The 19990-nt window shown below is 35.7% G+C and overlaps 1 protein-coding gene across 20 annotated transcripts in view; it reads right to left on the reverse strand.

Annotated features, from left to right (window-relative positions):
* Window positions 1-19990, reverse strand: part of PLAGL1 (PLAG1 like zinc finger 1) — a 110532-nt gene that overhangs the window by 33537 nt on the left and 57005 nt on the right. For all 20 annotated transcript variants that reach the window (XM_038526245.1, XM_038526232.1, XM_038526233.1 and 17 more), the window contains exon 2: window positions 14749-14785. The gene's annotated coding sequence lies outside the window, so the exon portion shown is untranslated. The remainder of the gene's footprint in view (window positions 1-14748; window positions 14786-19990) is intronic.

Consider the following 19990-nt stretch of genomic DNA (forward strand, 5'->3'; position numbering starts at 1 on the left):
AAAGGGTGCTTTGTTTTGCATTATTTAACATTACATCATAGAAATAAATCATGTAAAATGGAAGCTTTATCCATCTCAATCGCTAAATCTAGTCAAGTAAAAGTCTACAATACTCTAAATGAAAAGCTTTCTCTTTGTACTGAAAATATCTAAACACTGGGTTGAGATTTAATTTTAGGAAAGAATATTGGAGAACAGAGTTTAGATTTGAAAAGGACAATGCAATCCACTTTTTTTATGCTTCCTGTTCAGAGGCTGATGGACTGCCCAACAAACTTGCCAAATCAAAAAGAGTGTTTAATAATTCTCCATAAAGAATAGATTTTAAAAAGCTATAGCACCAATCAGGTAACAATAGATCAATCAGGTTTTCCTAAAATGTAGTATTTGCAGTTGAAGCCTGGATAAGTAATTACATTCAAAGTAATGTACAGGGAGCTATCAATCCCCATTCATGCAGCTCGCATTCACGGAGCCAAGAGCTTTGCTGGGCTTGGAGATATAAAAATGAATCCGCCACAGCTGCTTTACTTCCAGCTAAAAGAATACACCTAAACAAAGAGCTACAGGGCAGTGTGTTAAGTGCTATAATAGAGGTATGCACAAAGGGCTTGGGGCCAAAGGAAGAAGCTATAAATTCTTCCTGGGAAATCAAGCAAGTGAGGGGAGATGTGAAAGAAGGTATACGGTGATGCTTCCTGGTGATAAACTCAAGACTTTTTTCCTTACTGTGTTCTCAAAAGTAAGGTGGTAATTTTAGGATTTATGAACTGTGTTAATGGCAAGTGCTATATCGGTCTTTCCCCAGTTTCATTTATACGTGGCATAGCCTTTTGGTCACAATATCCTATGAATATACTTGGCATAGCCTTTTGGTCACAATATCCTACGAATATCCTACGTTTAATTAAAAATAAACATATTATCATAATATTCCTACATGACACACACTATCCAGAGCAGCAGGACTAGTTAGTAGCAGGAGTAAAATTTAGATACAAAGTTCAGAGATGTGTTTGGAGACAGACATGAATGACATTCTTGACACTTAGTCCTATTACATTAATGATGCTTATTTTAAATATGAATTTTTTTTCTGATTCTTCTTCAGGCAAAAATAGAAGAATCACTTGATTATATCATGGTTAATATTTGTCTTCCTCTACTTCTGTGTTTAAAATAGAAGGAGGGTGTTGAATCAACTTCTACTTAGCATCATTTATTATGCATACCATATTCCTACTTATAACACAGTTGTGACAGAACGTCCATTGTTCATTACACACTAGCCCCAAACTTGAGTAATTCTAATGTAAGCATGAGAAACCACCGTCTCCTTTGGGGTGAATTTCCAAATTCCTCTGTGTTAAATTGAGGTCTAATTTTCCCTGTGCCTGGTTTTCACAAGAAGGTCCATTCCACCCCATGTGCTCCTTTTCAGCTGTCAATAAACAGAGGCAGTGAATTCCCCCACAGCTTCACAAAGCTAGTTAGGCAGAGCCATTCATTCCTTCAGGAAAACAGGGCATTGATTTCAGCGAGTTCCCAGGGAGCAGCTGCAACAAAGAGATCAAAGGCCCACCTCTCTTTCCCTCCACTGCTTCCATCAGGCCAGGCCCAGACAAACAGCGACAGGTTTCCTTGAGACAAGGAGAGGGCCCAGCAGACCACCTCATGGTTCAATTCAAATTCATCCGTTTCCTACATTCCAGTGACAGTCCAGAATGCTAACCATGACAAACCAGCACAATCGCCCGGCATAATATACTGCTCACTAGTTCATCCAAGGTCAGAGGGAGAAAACAAGCACCCAGGGAAGTCCTCCACTTCTAGGGCCTGCTGAGCCTCAATGGCCCCCTGACATTCCATAAATAAACTTCGCCTGCTCACTCTCCCTTTCTTTTTCCATCCTGCAATCCTGCAAGCAATTGTCTCATTCAATCTGCAATTTCTTTCGTGTCACCCTACCCAAACTACTGGGACACTTTATTCTCAATCTGATAGTTCTAATGATGATATTAAGCATGGTTATGTGGGCAGCTCTAATCAGTTCACACTCAGTAAACTACCACTATCGGATGAATTTACAGCTGTAATTGCTAGGGGCTTCCTCCAAGGCCTGATTTCCAGGGAAGGCCACACAACCTAAAGAGAGTTCGGTTTGCGTAAATTCTGTTTGCAAAACAAAAATGTGAACATAGATAGAATGGTTGGTTAGCTTTTGATGTGAGCGAGGTATTCACCCAAACTGGTAATCGAGACCCCTAAATGACAGTCTGTGTGTGCATGAGCCATGTGCAGCTTTGCGGGAGTGAGGGGGGTTAGCCAGGGGCAGGGGGAGCACTAGGGGCTAGGAAAGAAGATGGATTCTCCTGATTGGTTACCTACCCTGAACAGATTTGATTAAAAGGTTTCTAAAGTCTCCCCTGAATTCTAACCTGCTTGTTTGACGCAACCTTCAAGAAAGCCTGTAAAATAATGCATTATTTTATCGTGCTCCATTCCATTTCTGCCACTAATCCTGAGGAAGCATGGGAGTGGATGGGTTAAATCTGAAAATTCCTACACCAAAAAGAAAATAAACAATGTTGGAATGAAAGGTATGGAGAAGTCATTCCTTGACACAGAACACAACTTCTCACATGCCCATCTTATGAGCTTCAGTATGACCTGGGAGATCCATTCACTGATTATTCACTGATCACCAAAGATGCCATTTTGTACATGGTACTGAACAGTCTTCAAGAAGACTTTCACTTATTCTCAGGATGAGACAGAAGTGAGCTTAGAAAATACAAAGGTCTCAACAGCACACAAAAGATGGCTTCCTAGTAGATGCGGCGTGACAGTTATATTAGGAGTCTCAAAGCTGACTCTGGCACTGATCCATTTTGGGCCTCTCTGTCTTTCTACTCTTTCAAAATGGAGACAAATATCTGTCAAGAATTCAGGTATTGTGAAATAACCGATCCTAAATACAAAGTATCTCATTGGAGAACGCTAGTCTCTTGAGTAGAACTTCCTTACATAATAGATCACTCTAATTCAACAGAGCTGCTCTGGAAACTCAGTTTCTATAAATCAAATCATTTTTTTAAAAGGTCTCAGATAATTTACTAGTTAACAAAGGCTATGGCAAATGACAAAATACACTCATCAACTCATTTATATACCCTTTCAAAAGCATTTAAAGCATTTAGAAACATCAATTTGATCTTCACCACAACCACCTAAGATAGGTGATTTTACTAGTTTCTATTTTTGAATGAGGAAAACAGACTTTAAGAAAGGTAACAAATATGTATCAGAAACACAACTTGAAGTATTCTGTTTTTCAACCCCATGTAATACCTTGCTGCCATGTATACATACAATTATTCACTGAACTTCTCTCACCATAACTACATTGAATAATCAATCTACTCCTAAGCCCGATGCAATGTACCACTCATCCAAGGAGGCAGTGCTTGAGTATGGAGTCTGGTGTCCGATCCACATTGAAATTTTAGTGTCACCTTTTGGTAATTTTGTAAATTAAGCAAATAATATAATTTTCGGATTCTCAGTTTCTCAACTGCAGAAGAGGAATAATATCTTCTCTGATAGTGTCTGTAAAGAATCAAGTTAGATAACTTGTATAAAGCACCCACAGTAGCATTAGCACATAATAAATGCTTAATCATGCTAGCTATTATCATTGGTGTTGAAAATCAGACCAATATAAAACGTAAAGGAGAAAAATGTTTCCTTTTAAATAAAAAGATATAAAATTTAACTTTCAGCCTCTGGATTATATGGTTCTCTCTAGTACTAAAAATTTACCACTTGAGTCTAATATTTTAAGGTAGCTAACTAATAAACCCAGATAAAACTGTCATAAAAGATAAGCTATTACACAAAATAGAAACACCAACTGAATTGTCTTTTAAAAATCTGATTGAGGAAAATCCTTGGTTGTTACAAAGCAGCGATATGGTTTTTCTGTGCAATCAGCTTTGCTTCTTGCCATTTAACTACTTTAAGCAGGAATATATTTGTGAAAGGCAGAAATTCACAGACAGTTGCCACATGAAAATGAAAATATAGAATAGGAATATTTGTTGCATGGAGTTAGTGCTTTAAAGTTTTCAAAGACTACATATGTTATTTCATTTGACCCTCACACTACTTACTAGGAGAAAACAGATGAACTTTTTCTAGCACAAAGACGGCCAGTGGTAATCGAAAGGGCAAACTTAAATTTTTTTTTTTTTTTTTTTTTTTTACTCCTGGTCTCATTTTTCATAACACCTTAACAATAGTTGGTAGTATGTAGATGTTACAGTACAGAGTGTACAATACTGTGAAAAGACAGAGGCCACTAAGTCTGAAAAAGCCAGAAAAGGATTTGGAGAGAAGGTGACATAATATCCAACCTTTTAGACTTAATACAAAATCACATCTAGAATGTTGGTGATTGTCTCTGAGCTTGATGCAATTTTCTCTGAACTCTGAATACATCTTTCAGTGGCTTACTTCTCATGCACTGTTTTTGTTGAATTGCAAACTTAAATGGATCTCCCTTAATTTTTTGTTTACCCAAGGCTTTGATATTAAAAGAACTAGAAAGCTGAAGCCACTGTTGTTTGACTAAACACCACTTATAGCTCCTTCTAATTCTACAGTTCCAGGATTTTTAAAAATTACTACTCATTCTTATATTGTATTACCCACTATATAAGACTCAGTTTAAATCTGCATGTTAATTTACAGCCTATTAACATTGAAAAAATGTTTTTTCCTTCACTACCATTTATCTCAGAAGTTAATAGTTGGGAAGAACCCTTAAGACTATCTCAGGGAGGGATGCCTGGCTGACTCAGCTAGTAGAGCATGTGACTCTCAATCTCGGGATGGTCAATTTAAGCCTCACCTTAGCTGTAGAGATTATTTAAAAAATAATCAAAGAATATCTAAGGGAATGTGCCTCACTAAAGAACGTCACCCACAGCAGGGAAAGTCTGATGGTTATTTCTTTCCTATGAAGGTCTAAGAGTTGCCTTTTTATAACCATCTGTACTATCTTCTCCAACATGAAATAAACATTTTTTTATCCAGATGTTTAAAGATGATTTTGATGATCTATTACCTAGAGCCATTATTTTCAGGCTGTTGAGCTTTCCTAATATAGGCACTTGGTGCTATAAACTTCTCTAAAAGGCCTGCTATAGTTGCATCCTCATTATTTGGAAATAAGTTTTTATTTTCATTCAGTTGACAGTACTTTCCAATTTCCCTTTTCATTTTTTTGTCACGTGGGTTATTTGGTAAAATTTACCAGCACAACCAGGTAGGCCTGGTAGGAGTATTCTTTTCTGGAAAGTTGTTGTTTGGTTTTTATTTTTGTTTTGTTTTTACTATTAACTTGATTTAATAGAGGGCAATTTGAGTTACCTATTTCTCCTTGAGACAGTTTCAGTGGTTTGTATACATCTTTCTAGACATAGTTCCATTTCATCTGCTTTCAAATCTGTGGGCCTGTAGTATTCTCTTATTTCCCCTGTAATATCCATGAGATCAGTACCATGAGGTGAGTAGTTATGAGCTCTCTTCTGTTCCTGACATTGGTAATTCACACCTTCTTTTTCTTTGGTTGAACTGGCCATAGTTCTATTTTTATTTGATTTTTTTATCTTGTTCAAAGAACCACTTGTTGTTTTGATTTTCTCTTGTTTTCCTATTTTCAATTTTGTTAACTTCCCTGATTTTTATTTATTTTCTTCTACTTGCTTTAGGCCTAATTTGCTTTTCTTTTGCTAGGTTAATGAGGTAGAAATTTAGGTTACAGATTTTAGATATGCTAATATATGCATTTGTTGCTATAAATTTCCCCCTAAGCATTGTTTTAGCTGCCTGCCCCCACACACTTATTTATAAGCTTGTTTTAAACATTAGTTTAAAATATTTTAGTTTTTCATGAGACTTCTTTGAGCCATGGATTAGCCACCCCAAGCTTAAAAAAATTAATACAAAAATATTGTTTTCCATCCCTTACTTTATAATCTAATCGTGTCTTTAGATACATAAAGTACATTTCTGTAGGCACCACATAGCTAACTCATTTTCTTTTTTGAAAAGTCTAAGCTGACATTCATTGACTTTCTTAGAATGTTTACACCATTTATACTTAATAGGACTATTGATAGTTAAGTTGAAATGTACATCTTGCTACTAATCTGTACTCCATTTCCCTTTTCCTTTTTTTTTTTCCTTTGCCTTCTTTTTGGACTTTTTCTGATTTAATTTTATCTCCTTTGGCTTAGAACTCTTTCTTTTGAGGTCTTAGTGGTTGACTTAGGGTTTCTTGTTATATTCTTTTTTTTTTTTTTTAAGATTTTATTTATTTATTCATGAGAGACACAAACACAGAGGCAGAGACACAGGCAGAGGGAGAAGCAGGCTCCATGCAGGAAGCCTGATGTGGGACTTGATCTCGGAACTCCAGGATCACACTCTGAGCCGAAGGCAGACACTTAACCACTGAGCCACCCAGGCATCCCTTCTTGTTACATTCTTAACACAATGTACCCTCAAGGGATATTACACCTCTTCACATGTGGTATAAAAATTCTGGGGGCAACTGGGTGGCTCAGTTGGTTAAATGTCTGCCTTCATCTCAGGTCATGATTTTAGATTAAGCTAGTAAAAAAAGTATTTTACTATCTTTTTTGAAAGATATTTTTATTAGCTATACATCTTCTAGGTTGACAGTTTTTTCCTTCATTATTTTAAAGAAGTAGTTTCACTGTCTTTTGGATTGCATTGCTTTTGGTGAAAAGTCTATTGTCATTCTTTGTTCCTCTAAGTTTATAGTGTCTTTGTTTTCTGTTTTAAAATCTTTATTACTGGGCAGCCCCCGTGGCCCAGCGGTTTGGCGCCGCCTTCGGCCTGGGGTGTAATCCTGGAGACCCGGGATTGAGTCCCGCGTTGGGCTCCATGCATGGAGCCTGCTTCTCTCCCTGTGTCTCTGCCTCTCTCTCTCTCTGTCTGTCATGAATAAATAAATAAAATCTTATAAAAATAAAAAAAATAAAATCTTTATTACTGGTTTTAAACTGTGATGTACGTTGGTATAATTTTCTTCATTTTTTGGTGTACTTGCTGGTATTCATTAAGCCTTTAAGATATGTGAACTTATGGTTTCCATTAAATTTTGCAAATTTTCAGCCATTATTTCTTTAAATACTTTTTCTGTTACCTTCCTCTTTGGAGATTACACTTATACATACATTTGGCTGTTCAAAGTTGTCCCATAGCTCACTGATGGACTGTTTTGGTTTTGCACTGTATGTTTGTGTTTTATTTTGTATAATTTCTATTGCCATATTTCAAATTCACAAAGTCTTTCTGCAACATCTAGTCAGTTGTTCATCCTAAACAGTGTATGTTCCATTTCAGATGTTTATGTTCCCTCTAAAAGTTCAACTTGGATTTTTTTATAGCTTTCATGTCTCTCCTTAAACTTACTACTCTACAATCTTGGGCATATGCATGAAAAAATAACTTTTATTATCTTTGCTTACTAAAGGTGCTTACTAAATCTTTTAAAAAATCTGTTTATTTGTTAATATATTTACTAAATCTATCATCTGCAAGTCTGTTTGTATTGGTTGATTCTTCTCTTCACCATTGAATTTTCCTGTTTCTTGGGAGACCTGGAAAATTTTGATTGAATGCTAGATATTGCATACTTTACCTTATTAGGTGCCAGGTATTTTGTAGTTCTTTAAATATTCTTGAGCTTTGTTTTGGGAAGAAGTTAAACTACTAGAAACCATCTGACCTTTAAACCAGGAAGTCTGCAAATTGTGGCCCACTAGCCAAGTCTGGCCCATAGCCTGTTTCTGTAAATGAAGTTTTATTAGAATTTGGCCATCCTCATTCATTTACATATTATCTACAGCTGCTTTAACATTACAGTGGCAGAGGTTAGTAGCTGCAACAGATATCATATGGCCTATAAAACCTAAAATAATTTCTATTTTACTCTTTACAAAAAAAAAGTTTATATCCCTTTTTCAATGGCTTACTTTTAGGAATTTTTTTTTTTTTTTTTTTTTTTTTTTGAAGCATCAGAGCAATATTTAGGCTAGGGCTAATTTTTCCTCACTACTGAGGCAATACTTCTCCATGTACTCCATTTTATGCCATCTGTATTACAAAGTTTTTCTAGTTTGGTGGGACACATCTTCTCTGCCTGTGATCTACATTTTCCTTCCTAGTGGTTCTTTTCCTAGCCTTGGTTAGTTTTCTCATATGCATGCACTAATCAGCACTCACCTGAAGACTCCAGGGGACCCTCTGATGACCTCCAAAGTGTTCTCTTTGTGCAACTCTTTCTTCTATGCAATGCTGTCCTACAAATTCTAGCTGTACTTGCTTCCATGAGTTCCCAACACTATCACCTCAATTCAGGGTGACCACTGAGCTGTGTTTGGGTTCCCCTTCTTACACTGTGGCCTTGGGCACATCATTTCTCAGGGTTCTCTCAGGGTTCACAGTCTTCTCTCAGGGTTCATAGTCTTATGCCACTTGTTGCCCAATGTCTGAAAACCTGTTTTATATATTTTATGAGCTTTTTTGTTTGTTTTTTGTTTGTTTGTTTCATTTTGGTTTTGGTTGTTTAAGGCAGGAGAACAAACCCAGTTCTTGTTACTACACCATGCTAGAAAATCATGGATGTCCCCTTAGTATGAAACTCCAATTCCTTACATTTGCATTAGTGCTTTATATTTTCAAGTACTGAAAAATTTGCATTATCTCACATTTCATCTTTTCTACATCATTAAGATGTAGAGATTATCTGAAAGCTTAAATAATATAAAAAGTAACTTGTCTGGGGTCACACTGCAGAGCTGCCCATGCCTCTTAGTCATTTTCTCTACCATAACAGTATATAATTTTTCAAGATTTAGGATGTATAATATAAATAGTAAGAGACAGTCTTCTCTATGAAGTACTCTGTAAAATAATTTATTACTAGCATTTAAAATTATAATACTGAGTAATATAGAATTAAAGGATTGTTACTGAATATTGCTAATGACCAGGTCTAAAACTTCAATTAATCCTTATAATCCTCATAGGTATTATTATTTGTTTTATAAGACAACCTGTGGCTAAGAAAGGTTTATTAACTTGATCACAGCCATGTTCTTATTGGCATCACAGTTAGAATTCAAGCCAGGCTCCACTCATTCTAAAACTTGTGCTCTCCACCATTCTGTCTGCTCCTTAATTTATAGCTCTTAAAAAGAGAGCTTTTGGAACTAAATTATGACAGAACACTCCAAGTCCTTAGTAACAAAATGGCATTAGGAGCCATTTACTAAAATTATCAAGACCTATTCACTTTTTTACCAAAGAACTTCTAATCAAACAAGCACTGAAAAAGAAAATGAAAATTCTTAGAAAAACTTCAAAGCTAGTTTTTCTCCAGGAATACTTGGAAATATATAGAGGATTGAGATTTGAACTGCTTTTTAATCATGTGTAATCTAACTAACATTCTCAAATTCAAACTTCTTACTGAATTATCTGGGAAAACCTACAACTGACAAAACTCAGCTGAGCTTGAGCTCTGGCTCTAGAATTTTCTTACTTCCAAGTATTGAAAGCATATTCTTAAGATCTTATTATTTATTTTCTGGTAATAAAGCTATACATACTTACTGCAGAAAATTCTGAAAATACACATTTTTTATGTGAGTTATTCTTAGTATGTTAGTTTCTTGCTAGCCATAAGAAATTAACCTATTGTCTTAAGCTTCCAATTATTGCCAGTAAACATGTATTTGCCATTTCTCTATTTTATGGAATTGCATTAATTCTAAGAGTTTTATTATTGACTTTCAGAACTGTATGGTCTATCTCCACCATATTGTCTATAAGATTTTAGCATTATCTCCTCCTCTAATAACTATACATGTTACTTTTCAGTCTCACTGCCTGGCTAGAACTTAAACAACCATGTTAGCAGAATCATGTCACTACTCTTGATTTTGATGGAAATGTTTGTGGGATTTAGTATTAATAAATGTGTTAAATGTGTTAAATAAATGTGTAAATACAAAAGTTTGGTATCCATAAGTACTATTCCTAAAAGATGACCAGAAGTGGGTGTTAAATATTATTAAATGTCCCATAAGACTAAGTTCACACTTTAAAAAAATTGTGAAAAGAATAAATAAAAAATAAAAAAATTATTGTGTATATATGCATAAGATTCCCAAATATTGAATAATTTTTGTACTCTCAGGGTAAGTCCTATTTAGTCACAGTAGATATTTCTTTTTAAAATCTTATCTGTGGGCAGCCCCGGTGGTGCAGTGGTTTAGCACCGCTGTGGTTTAGCACCGCCTGTAGCCCAGGGCGTGATCCTGGAGACCCTGGATCAAGTCCCACGTCAGGCTCTCTGCATGGGGCCTGCTTCTCCCTCTGCCTGTGTCTCTGCCTCTCTCTCTCTCTCTGAATTAATAAATAAAATCTTTAAAAAAAATAAAATCTTATTTGCATATTTTTACACTTATTCTCATAACTGACAATATTTAAAAAAATTTTTATTGGCTATTATGTTCTAATGAGGGTCATATAAGTCTTTTGAATATATCTATTTTATCTTTCTGAGCTCTGGAAGTCATGTAGCATGTAAGTAACTATTACACGAACATTAGGAAGAATTTATCAATTTGACAGGCAAACTAGGTCAAGATAACCTTTGGTGTATTATACACTGAAAATTTTAAAGTTTATTTAAATAGAACTTTATATAGTATTCACTTGAATTTTTCTTATTCTCCCTTGTATCTGCTCTAATATTCTTTTTGTATTTTTTTGGTCACCTAGTATATGGGCAATTTTTTAAGTGTTCCAAAAGCATTATAGTGTATGGCTGTATTTATCTTTTATCTAATGGTCTGTTAATACTTAAAAGGACCCATGACAAGATAGGAATTATTTCTTTATTGCCACCTCCAGTCAGAAAAACCTAAATCCCATGGAAAACTCCTGTTGGCCTGGCTTGGATCACAGGGCTGCCCCAGGTCAAGGATTTCAGAAGGACAAGATACAAAGACTGCCCAAATGTGAGTCACTTACCCATTTTTGTGATCAGGAGGCAACAAGAGAAGGGTGTGTTAGGCAAAGTCAGTAACTACTATACAATCCCTTTCCCCTATTCCACTTTCTTCTTTCTGAATTAAACACACAAAGTTCCCTTCCTTGTGGACTTCATCTTTGAATAAAGGGAAGACAAACAAAATATATATCAGATGGTGATTTAAAGTACTGAAGAGATAGGGAGCACTAAAGAGGGTAAGGCAGGAAGAAGTAGTGGCAATTCAAAATAGGCTGGTCAGGGAAGGCTTAGGTGTGTTGACAATTTAGCAAAGGTCTGAAGGAGGTAAGAAGCAAGCCTTATGGCATTCTGTGGCAACAATAACTGCAAAACCCAGACCTGGAACAAGCATGTTGGTATGGCTAAAGCAGTGAGTGAGGGTGAGCAGTAAAAGGTTAGGTCAGAAGTAATGGCGGCCCATATTAAGTTGATTAACCTCTACAAAGAGAGGCACTGGCTGGAGTCATTAGAGCAGAAGAGTAATCTGATCAGAGTGAAAGTTTTAAATAATTCATCTGGCTGCTGTTCAGAAAATAGATTATAGGGGAGAAAATATAAAAACAAGGAGACCAGTAAGAAGACTATTCTAATAAAAAGATAATAAGGTTTGGGTCAGTATGATAGTGAAAGAGGTAGTAAGAAACAGCCCTCTTCTGGATATACTAAGGTAGTTATTTCCTGACAGCTAGAAAAATAGAAGGTGAGAAAAAGAAGAAATGATAATGATGCCAAAGAATATGGCCTGAGACCATGGAGGAAGAGAGTTACCATTTACAGAGATTAGGAAGACTAAAGAAGAAGACAGTCTGGCTGAGTATGGAGAGGAACCTAATTGTGGACATGTTAGCTCTGATATGCCTATCAGATGTTCAGCAGTTGGATATTCAAATTTGGAGTTCAGGAGAGAGGTTCACACTGGAGATATAAACTTGGTAGTTACCAGCATATACATGTAGTTAAAGCCATGAGATGGAATCAGCTTAGCTAGAGAGTGAGTATAGGCGGAGAAAATGCGGGAATTGCCTCCTGGGTCACAGCAATATTTGGGCAGTTCACCCAGGAAGGAAAAAGGAAAGACAGAACGTAAGGTACAGGAGCAGATGGTTGGGTAGATGGGATGATGGGTGCTTATGGAAGTTCTCTTTCTTCCATAAGTAATTCTATTTTATCAGTGAAAAATAAAACCGTGTCATCAGGTGAAAGGGAGAATAGGAGAAGAGGAACTGGAAGTTTACAGAGAAATAGGTTTTAAACACTTTCCTTTTGGAATTGTCCAAATTACTAGAAAACATTAGGTGCCCACTAAGATTAGTAGTTGAAATCGTTAAAGTAAGACTAGTGAACATGGCTGGGTACCTTTCTCCAGTGGTGTTCAGCCGGGCAGCTACAGGCATGGGTGAGAGACAGACTGTGTCTTTGGGATTTTTACTATAACTATGGATTCATATATGTGATATCCAAGTACAACAAGGCAAGCAGGAGGAATCAGAGAGGAGGATAAATGGGTGATTTTTAATGATAGGGTAGAGGCTATTTACTTGAGTAAGTGGAGTTAAAAATCTGTTGGTGGGAGTGGGGATTGGTGGAGAATGGGATGCATAAGATCAAGATCATGGAGGGAAACAGTTACTGCTAATGACTAAATCCACAATATGACCATGAGAGGACATGCCTGAAGTAGTTTGGGAAGCAAGATGATTGAAAGAAAGGAAGGAAGTGAGAAATCAGGATAACGGAAGCACCCCAAGGGGGCCATAAAATTACCAAAACTTAGAACACATTAGTCTTGGAGAGAAGGACAGTGAGTCAGAAGCTAAATCTTCAAGAAAAGAGAGTGATGTGGGAATTAGTAAGTGACTAGAACAAGGAAAAATACATATAAAAATACATTTAAAAAATCACTTTATAGCTATAATAATTATTAATCCTTAACTGGACATCAACTATTTTTAATATACTTCAACAGTCTTTTTATGTTATACTTCTTCCATTCTAGCATTTGTGCTTATTTTCTTTTGCCATCATTGTAAAAAATGTACAAGAGATCCTGTCATTTTTATCAACTTCCCAAATTTTAAGGCACTATTTCCCCAAAAACATTTCATGGAGCAAAAGCATTTATGGCATATTTGAGGACACTGGGGTTAAATTGGAAAATATGTTTGAGAACCACCATAAACCATAGGCTCTCTTAGACAATCAGTTGTTGGAAGTAAGTCTAATTTTAACTTATAAAAAGGCAGCATGACCTTAGGTCTCTTTCCCATATAATATCAGTTAACATCCAAAGGAGTAAGTATTCTAAGACATATACTTTGGGGAAGACTGTATTAGAGGTGTCTTCCTAGTGGCCTCAAAATGGTGAAACAAAACCTGTTAGAACAAGATTCAAGGGGATCCCTGGGTGGCTCAGCGGTTTCGCGCCTGCCTTTGGCCCAGGGCGTGATCCTGGAGTCCCGGGATCGAGTCCCGCATCGGGCTCCCGGCATGGAGCCTGCTTCTCCCTCTGCCTGTGTCTCTGCCTCTCTCTCTCTCTATGTCTATCATGAATAAATAAAAATAAATCTTAAAAAAATAAAAATAAATAAAATTTTAAAAAAAGAACAAGATTCAAACTGATACACTGTCAGAGAATGCAACTCCCCCAGATGTTACTTTGTAACAATATTATCCTCCATTGCTAACATGATGAAAAACAAAGCCATTTTCAGACATTTCTCAAAGATGTCCTTAAGATTAGTTTAGCATATTTCAGTTCATCAAAATGACAATATATATAAATCAAAAATAGTGATTGCACATTATAGTTCATGACCTTATTTTTCCATAACAGGCAACACAGTCTCTTTTCTCAGAACCTGGCCAAGTGAAATCCACTTAATAATGTAATATGTTTTCAGTGATACAAAGAATAATTTATTTTCTCAGGTTAAAAATGCTTGTGTAAATTTTCCTTTCATTTCAAGTGTTTGCATTTCATGGCATTAAAAAAAAAAAATGCCTACCCATTATTAAATCAGTTCTAATTTTTCCCCCAAATACGACAGAGAAAAAGTTACAAAATAGCAAGATATCTACTTTAAATGATAAAATGAAAATAAAGTTAAATTCTCCCAGTCTGGAATCCTGCCCTCATTCCATCTAATTGCCAGATTTTCAAATGTATATAAAGCAGAATTCATTTTATCTCACTGGTCAAACCACTTACACTTGTGGCTTTCTCCCAGGGTGTTGTGTCCCTGTTATCATCAGCCACGAAGATGTTCTGTGTAAAGACTGTGATATCCAACAGGATGGATGTATATACAATCTCAGCTCCACAGATGACACTTCTCTCCTAATCATAACCTTGATAGGAAGTCACTCCAAAGAAACAGATGGCACTAGGCTAAGATGTGAAATTCAACTTACTCAAAATAACTATCACCTAATAGTATCAGAAAAAGTGAAACAGACCTTAAAATAATGTAAGAACCAAATAATGGAGTTTTGCTCCAATTTTTGCTCCAGGTTTTCTAAAAAAGTACTCTTATGTGATCAGAAAATCTAAAATGTTGGGGGTAAAGAATAAAAAAATGAAAATGTCAACTTACAAAGCCAATGATGACTTGTCAATGAGGCAGAAGCAACCTAAAAACAAACAAAAAATAATTTAGTTTATATAATAGTTTATATAATAGTAGTTTATATAGTTTATATAATAGTATATAAACATGCTTTTTAAATTTTACTATAACTATGGATTCATATATGATTTTAAGAAAGATCTTGAGTACCCTTTACTCAGTTTCCCCAAATGATAACATTTCACAAAACTTAAGTGGAATATCACAGTAAACATATTTATATTAATACAATCCACTAGTCTTTTGAGATTTCCCAGTTTCACTATACTTCTTGGTGTATGCATTTAGTTCTACAGAACTTTACTACCTTACGGCTTACATATCTACCACCATACCATGATATGAAACAGTTCCATCACTGTAAGGATTCCTCAAAGTTGCCTTTTTATAAGCACACCTACCTCCCTCCACAACCCCCTCCTGTCCCTAACCTCTTATACATCTATTTTTAACCTTAAAGCAACAACATCCATTTGTGAGCAATAATTATTTTACTCATTGGACATAAAAGACTACTACCTAGTATATGTCAAATCGTGAGCAAAGAATTCCATTTTTCTACATTGAAGAATACATGTTAGCTAAAGGAACAGTCTCTGGAGAGAAACTGTTTTTTCTCATTGTCACCATAACAAACTATTCACTTCAAAAGTCAAAAGGTGAAAGGTAAGCTTAAGAGTATTGTCTGAACTCAGATTCCATATTTTCAACATATATTTTAAAAGACTTCATTTGGGCAGCCTGGGTGGCTTAGCGGTTTAGTGCTGCCTTCAGCCCAGGGCGTGATCCTAGAGACTGGGGATCAAGTCCCGCGTCGGGCTCCTTGCATGGAGCCTGCTTCTCTCTCTGCCTGTGTCTCTCATGAATAAATAAATAAAATCTTTAAAAAAATTTTTAAAAAAGACTTCATTCTTTTAGGGCAGTTTTAAGTTCACAGCAAAATTGAGGAAAAAGTATTTTTAGATTCAAATTCAATTTATTCAACAACTGGTATATAAGAAAGCAATTGACTGTCATATATTAGCCTAATATCCTGCCACCTTGTTATTACTTACTTATTGGTTCCAGGTTTTTTGTTTGTCAATTCTTTTGGATTTTCTACACAGATGATTGTATCGACTGTGAACAAAGATAACTTTATTTCCTCAACAATCTGTATATATTTTATTTCCTTGTCTTAGTGCATTAGCTAGGAATTCCAGTAGGTTGTTGGAAAGGAACAAGAGATCATCTTGCCTTGTTTCTGATCTTAATGAGAAAACTTTTACTTTCTTGCCATAAAGTATAATGTTAGCTGTAGGCTTTTGTAGATATCCTTTATCAAGCTGAGGAAGTTCCCCTCTATTTCTAGCTTACTGAAAGGTTTTTTTAAAATCGCGAATGGGTTTGAGATGCTCCAAATGCTTTTTCTACATCTACTGATACAATTATCTGATTTTATTTTAGCCTGATGTGAAGATTACATTAACTGATTTTTTTGAATGTTGAACTAATTTTGCATACTTGATCCCCTTTTGGTCATGGTGTATAATTCTTTCTATAAATTGTTAGATTTGATTTGCTAATATTTTGTGAGGATTTTTTAATCTATGCTCATGAAAGATACTGATTTGTATCTTTAATGTCCTTCTCTGGTTTAGACATTAGGGCAATGCTGGCCTCACAGAATAAGTTACAAAGTATTCCCTCTACTTCCATCCTCTGAAAGTGATTACAGAGAACTGGCATAATTTCCTCCTTAAATATTTGGTAGAATTCACCAGTAAACCTACCTGGGCAGGGTGCTTTCTGTTTTGCAAGGCAATTATTTGATTTCTTTAACAGATATAGGTGTGGGCAATGAGCTGTTCATAGCATTGTTGTTACTCTTTAAATGTCCAGTGGATGTGAAGTGATATAATCTCCTTTGTGATATTAATAGTGTATATCCTACTTTTCTCAGCCTCACTAGAGGTTTATCAATTTTATTGATCTAACAAACCAGATTTTTATATCATTGCTTTTCTCTGATATTTCATTTTTAATTTTTCTTTCTTTCTTTTTCTTTTTTTTTTTTTTTTTTTAAAGAGTTTACTCTCTATACCCAGCAATCCTGAAATCAAGAGTTGCACACTCCACCAACTGAGGTCAGCTAGGTGCCCTGATTTCTGCTCCAATTCTTATTACTTTTTTTCTTCTGCTTACTTCCAGATTTAGGTTTTTTCCTAGTTTCCTAAGGTGGAAATTTAGATTACTGATTACAGGGCTTTCTTCTTTTCTACTATATGCATTATAATGCTATATACATTTTTCTCTAAGTGACACTTTCTCTGCATCTGATATTTTGATAAGCCATGTTTTCATTTTGTTCAAAATATTTTAAAATTTATCTTGACATACTTTTTTGACCTATTATTTATAAACTGTGTTTAACCTCTGTATTTTGAAATTTCCTACTTATCTTTATATTATTGATCTCCAAGTTAAATTCTACTGTGGCCTGAGAGCAAACAATTTATGACCTCTATTCTTTTAAATTTGTTGAGTGTTACATCCCAGAATGCGGTCTATCTTGGTGAATGTTCCATGTGAGCTTGAGAAGAATATATATTCTATTGTTGAATAAAGTAGTCTGAAGATATCAATTACATCTATTTGGTTGATGATAATACATTATGTTCAACCATGTCTTTACTGATTTTCAACCTACAATGTCTATCCATTTTTGAGAGAATGTATATAATATCTTTCTAACCAGAAACCTCTAAGAGCTTACTATGGCACAACCTAGGTATTTTATATATAACATCTCATTTACTCCTCATAACAACCCTATAGGGGATGCACCATATTATCTCTTTTTGGCCCATGAGGAAACTCAGGCACCAAATGTTTTAGTAAGTTGCCCAAGATCACACAATTAGCAAATGATTGGTCCTGACACCTGGGTCCAGGCTTTTAGCATCTAGGCTATATGGTCCCTCAAAGAAACCTAGGATGATGAAATCAAGTTATTTTGTGTTATCATTAATTTCTATGATGAACAGTGAAAATTTTCCAAGTCTTGGTAAGTAATAGTAATTACTCCTAAGGGCTAATTTCCCTTTTACTTACGGTTGCTAAACACAGATACCTGGGCAGATAGAGTATAACCACAATACTTGTACGGTCCTTCTATGGTTCTTCATTCTAAAACATTCCACAAAACTAAATTTTTTTTCATGTTTGTGTTTGCATGTTACCACAGCTAAAACACTTATGTTCATGTTCACTGTTTTCTTAAATTGTTAAATTCTTAATGGATAGAAACTACCTGTGCAACTAGGTTTGTAAATAACTATACATGAACATGCAAGAAATGCCTTTCATGAGCATAGTCACGAGCACAAAAACAGTAGCAGGATGGCCTTACTTCACCAGAGTTTGTTGTTTCCAGGTACCTGGATTCTAACATGGTAAGGGAATCAAGACCTTCACTGGAAGAAGGTAGGACTCAGCATCAAAGAATATTGTGAGCACTTTCCTTTAAACTTCATTTACCCACCAGGAAGATGATATTAACTTATTAACCTACATTCAAGTTTTTAAAATTCTAGAATGTAAAAAACTAACCTTGCCATTCTTAGTTCAGGTAACAAAGTACCATAGACTTGATGGCTTAAACAATAAACATTTATTTCTCCCTGTTCTGGAGGCTGGAAGTCCAAGATCATGGTGCCAGCATGGATGGGTTCTGGGGAAAATCCTCCATAGGGTTTTAGACTGCCAACTTCTCATTGTATCCTCACATGGTGGAAAAAGAGCTAGCTAGCTCTTTGGACACTTCCTACAAGGGCACTGATTTCATTCACAAAGTTTCCACCTTCATTATCTAACTACCTTCCAAAGGCCACACCTTCAAATATCATCACACTGGGCGGGGTGTGTGTGTGTGTGTGTGTGTGTGTGTGTGTGTGTGTGTTTAAGATTTCAACATATGTATTTGAGGGGACAATTGCAATGACTTTCCATGGAGATGAAGATAATACAGTCATCTCTGAAAAACCTCTCTACAAAAATCTCACACCTAGGGGAAAAAATAAGGATATGCTACTAAAAACCTATGCAATTCTGTAATCAGAGAGCTAGACAAATAATGGTATCTTGCAGTAATTTGGACGGCCCAGGTAGATATCTGTGTAACTGGAGAATGCCTCAGGGGATATTAAAAATGTACAAAAACAGTACAGTGGAAAAGCTACTGCAGTAGAAATGGAGATGGAGGGTTCAGAGATGGTGGTCTCACAGTCAAGAAGAGTAACTTCATTCTCTAACTCCGTCAACTCCAACACAGTTGAGTTCTAAAGCCTGCCCATGACTCTGGAACATTTCCCCACTCCTGTTATTTCTTGCTTTCTCTTCTGTCTTCCAGTTGGTGTCCTCACTCCCAACACTTGTACCTATACATATGTCTCTGCAAACAACACCACATTTTACTCTACTGAGGAGGAAAAAAAAAAAAAAAAGACTTAAAAGCTATTGGATACAGTATTTCATCTTTTCAATGCTAACCCTATAAACTTCCCTTCCTAGCACAAAAGTCAACTCTACCTCTCTATTCAAAGTCTCTCTACATTATCACGGTCTCCCTTTTTACTAGAGATTTCTCTGCAACATATAACCATGATCTGTTATTTCCCAACCTTTAACAAATAAAAGCTTCATTAACCTTGCTCTGCCCTCCTGCTCCCACTATAGTCCCAGACTATCTTTCTCAAATTTCTGAAAAAGACTGAAAATGTAGATAATTCCCATTTCCTCACTTATTTACTTTCCAACCCATTCCCCTGGCTCTTATCTCCACCACTCTATCAAAAGATTGTTATCAAGATCATCAAAGCAATTCTTATTATCCTCATTTTAAAAATCAGGGCACTGAAGCTCAAGAGAGATTACTAGGTTGAGATAGTAAAGACATACCTTCCCTTAGAGATAAACCAGAGCCCAGGGATGCCTCACAGCTCTCTTTTCAGGATATCTGACTAAGGACTTCATATCCCAGTGACTCTACCTCCTTCTTCCCTTAGGTCATCTTCCTTACATTAAATCTCAGACTTACTCCCCAAATATGTCATTGTTTTTCACCATTTTTTCATTGAGAAAGAATTTTGCTTGATCTATAAATATTTTCTATAGGTCATTTAACTGAAAATAGGTGGTTTTACTCCCATTGCACAAATAAGAAAACTTT

The sequence above is a fragment of the Canis lupus genome, chromosome 1, assembly GCF_011100685.1.
Source record: "Canis lupus familiaris isolate Mischka breed German Shepherd chromosome 1, alternate assembly UU_Cfam_GSD_1.0, whole genome shotgun sequence".
Lineage (NCBI taxonomy): Eukaryota > Metazoa > Chordata > Mammalia > Carnivora > Canidae > Canis > Canis lupus.